The sequence below is a fragment of the Eubalaena glacialis genome, chromosome 16 (assembly GCF_028564815.1).
Source record: "Eubalaena glacialis isolate mEubGla1 chromosome 16, mEubGla1.1.hap2.+ XY, whole genome shotgun sequence".
NCBI lineage: Eukaryota > Metazoa > Chordata > Mammalia > Artiodactyla > Balaenidae > Eubalaena > Eubalaena glacialis.
Window position 1 is genome coordinate 20,022,474 of NC_083731.1, and position 4,310 is coordinate 20,026,783.

The window sequence follows — 4,310 nt, forward strand, 5'->3', positions numbered from 1 at the left end:
TTTCATGTGTCTGTTGGCAATCTGTATATCTTCTTTGGAGAAATGTCTATTTAGGTCTTCTGCCCATTTTTGGATTGGGTTGTTTGTTTTTTTGTTATTGAGCTGCATGAGCTGCTTGTAAATCTTGGAGATTAATCCTTTGTCAGTTGCTTCATTTGCAAATATTTTCTCCCATTCTGAGGGTTGTCTTTTTGTCTTGTTTATGGTTTCCTTTGCTGTGCAAAAGCTTTTAAGTTTCATTAGGTCCCATTTGTTTATTTGTGTTTTTATTTCCATTTCTCTAGGAGCTGGGTCAAAAAGGATCTTGCTGTGATTTATGTCATAGAGTGTTCTGCCTATGTTTTCCTCTAAGAGTTTGATAGTGTCTGGCCTTACACTTAGGTCTTTAATCCATTTTGAGTTTATTTTTGTGTATGGTGTCAGGGAGTGTTCTAATTTCATACTTTTACATGTACCTGTCCAATTTTCCCAACACCACTTATTGAACAGGCTGTCTTTTCTCCACTGTATATGCTTGCCTCCTTTATCAAAGATAAGGTGACCATATGTGTGTGGGCTTATCTCTGGGCTTTCTATCCTGTTCCATTGATCTATATTTCTGTTTTTGTGCCAGTACCAAACTGTCTTGATTACTGTAGCTTTGTAATATAGTCTGAAGTCAGGGAGCCTGATTCCTCCAGCTCCATTTTTCGTTCTCAAGATTGCTTTGGCTATTCGGGGTCTTTTGTGTTTCCATACAAATTGTGAAGTTTTTTGTTCTAGTTCTGTGAAAAATGCCAGTGGTAGTTTGATAGGGATTGCATTGAATCTGTAGATTGCTTTGGGTAGCAGAGTCATTTTCACAATGTTGATTCTTCCAATCCAAGAACATGGTATATCTCTCCATCTATTTGTATCATCTTTAATTTCTTTCATCAGTGTCCTATAATTTTCTGCATACAGGTCTTTTGTCTCCTTAGGTAGGTTTATTCCTAGATATTTTATTTTTTGTTGCAGTGGTAAACGGGAGTGTTTTCTTAATTTCACTTTCAGATTTTTCATCATTAGTATACAGGAATGCAAGAGATTTCTGTGCATTAATTTTGTATCCTGCTACTTTACCAAATTCATTGATTAGCTCTAGTAGCTTTCTGGTAGCATCTTTTGGATTCTCAATGTATAGTATCATGTCATCTGCAAACAGTGACAGCTTTACTTCTTCTTTTCCGATTTGGATTCCTTTTATTTCTTTTTCTTCTCTGATTGTTGTGGCTAAAACTTCCAAAACTATGTTGAATAATAGTGGTGAGAGTGGGCAACCTTGTCTTGTTCCTGATCTTAGTGGAAATGGTTTCAGTTTTTCACCATTGAGGACAATGTTGGCTGTGGGTTTGTCATATACGGCCTTTATTATGTTGAGGAAAGTTCCCTCTATGCCTACTTTCTGCAGGGCTTTTATCATAAATGGGTGTTGAATTTTGTCGAAAGCTTTCTCTGCATCTATTGAGATGATCATATGGTTTTTCTCCTTCAATTTGTTAATATGATGTATCACGTTGATTGATTTGCGTATATTGAAGAATCCTTGCATTCCTGGAATAAACCCCACTTGATCATGGTGTATAATCCTTTTAATGTGCTGTTGGATTCTGTTTGCTAGTATTTTGTTGAGGATTTTTGCATCTATGTTCATCAGTGATATTGGCCTGTAGTTTTCTTTCTTTGTGACATCTTTGTCTGGTTTTGGTATCAGGGTGATGGTGGCCTCGTAGAATGAGTTGGGGAGTGTTCCTCCCTCTGCAATATTTTGGAAGAGTTTGAGAAGGATAGGTGTTAGCTCTTCTCTAAAGGTTTGATAGAATTCGCCTGTGAAGCCATCTGGTCCTGGCCTTTTGTGTATTGGAAGATTTTTAATCACAGTTTCAATTTCAGTGCTTGTGATTGGTCTGTTCATATTTTCTATTTCTTCCTGGTTCAGTCTTGGCAGGTTGTACATTTCTAAGAATCTGTCCATTTCTTCCAGGTTGTCCATTTTATTGGCCTAGAGTTGCTTGTAGTAATCTCTCATGATCGTTTGTATTTCTGCAGTGTCAGTGGTTACTTCTCCTTTTTCATTTCTAATTCTATTAATTTGAGTCTTCTCCCTTTTTCTCTTGATGAGTCTGGCTAATGGTTTATCAATTTTGTTTATCTTCTCAAAGAACCAGCTTTTAGTTTCATTGATTTTTGCTATTGTTTCCTTCATTTCTTTTTCATTTATTTCTGATCTGATCTTTATGATTTCTTTCCTTCTGCTAGCTTTGGGGTTTTTTTGTTCTTCTTTCTCTAATTGCTTTAGGTGCAAGGTTAGGTTGTTTATTCGAGATGTTTCCTGTTTCTTGATGTAGGCTTGTATTGCTATAAACTTCCCTCTTAGAACTGCTTTTGCTACATCCCATAGGTTTTGGATCGTCATGTCTCCATTGTCATTTGTTTCTAGGTATTTTTTGATTTCCCCTTTGATTTCTTCAGTGATCACTTCGTTATTAAGTAGTGTATTGTGTAGCCTCCATGTGTTTGTATTTTTTACAGATCTTTTCCTGTAATTGATATCTAGTCTCATAGCGTTGTGGTCGGAAAAGATACTTGATACGATTTCAATTTTTTTAAATTTACCAAGGCTTGATTTGTGACCCAAGATATGATCTATCCTGGAGAATGTTCCATGAGCACTTGAGAAAAATGTGTATTCTGTTGTTTTTGGGTGGAATGTCCTATAAATATCAATTAAGTCCATCTTGTTTAATGTATCATTTAAAGCTTGTGTTTCCTTATTTATTTTCATTTTGGATGATCTGTCCATTGGTGAAAGTGGGGTGTTAAAGTCCCCTACTATGATTGTGTTACTGTCGATTTCCCCTTTTATGGCTGTTAGTATTTGCCTTATGTATTGAGGTGCTCCTATGTTGGGTGCATAAATAGTTACAATTGTTATACCTTCCTCTTGGATCGATCCCTTGATCATTATATAGTGTCCTTCTTTGTCTCTTGTAATAGTCTTTATTTTAAAGTCTATTTTGTCTGATATGAGAATTGCTACTCCAGCTTTCTTTTGATTTCCATTTGCATGGAATATCTTTTTCCATCCCCTCACTTTCAGTCTGTATGTGTCTCTAGGTCTGAAGTGGGTCTCTTGTAGACAGCATATATATGGGTCTTGTTTTTGTATCCATTCAGCCAGTCTGTGTCTTTTGGTGGGAGCATTTAATCCATTTACATTTAAGGTAATTATCGATATGTATGTTCCTATTCCCATTTTCTTAAATGTTTTGGGTTTGTTATTGTAGGTGTTTTCCTTCTCTTGTGTTTCTTGCCTAGAGAAGTTCCTTTAGCATTTGTTGTAAAGCTGGTTTGGTGGTGCTGAACTCTCTCAGCTTTTGCTTGTCTGTAAAGGTTTTAATTTCTCCATCAAATCTGAATGAGATCCTTGCTGGGTAGAGTAATCTTGGTTGTAGGTTTTTCTCCTTCATCACTTTAAGTATATCCTGCCACTCCCTTCTGGCTTGCAGAGTTTCTGCTGAAAGATCAGCTGTTAACCTTATGGGGATTCCCTTGTGTGTTATTTGTTGTTTTTCCCTTGCTGCTTTTAATATGTTTTCTTTATATATAATTTTTGATAGTTTGATTAATATGTGTCTTGGTATGTTTCTCCTTGGATTTATCCTGTATGGGACTCTCTGTGCTTCCAGGACTTGATTAACTATTTCCTTTCCCATATTAGGGAAGTTTTCAACTATAATCTCTTCAAATATTTTCTCAGTCCCTTTCTTTTTCTCTTCTTCTTCTGGGACCCCTATAATTCGAATGTTGGTGCATTTAATGTTGTCCCAGAGGTCTCTGAGACTGTCCTCAGTTCATCCTTTTTTCTTTATTCTGCTCTGCAGTAGTTATTTCCACTATTTTATCTTCCAGTTCACTTATCCGTTCTTCTGCCTCAGTTATTCTGCTATTGATCCCGTCTAGAGTATTTTTAATTTCATTTATTGTGCTTTTCATCATTGCTTGGTTCCTCTTTAGTTCTTCTACGTCCTTGTTAAATGTTTCTTGCATTTTGTCTATTCTATTTCCAAGATTTTGGATCATCCTTACTATCATTATTCTGAATTCTTTTTCAGGTAGACTACCTATTTCCTCTTCATTTGTTAGGTCTGGTGTGTTTTGACCCTGCTCCTTCATCTGCTGTGTGTTTTTCTGTCTTCTCATTGTGCTTATCTTACTGTGTTTGGGGTCTCCTTTTCACAGGCTGCAGGTTCGTAGTTCCCGTTGTTTTTGGTATCTGTCCCCAGTGGCTA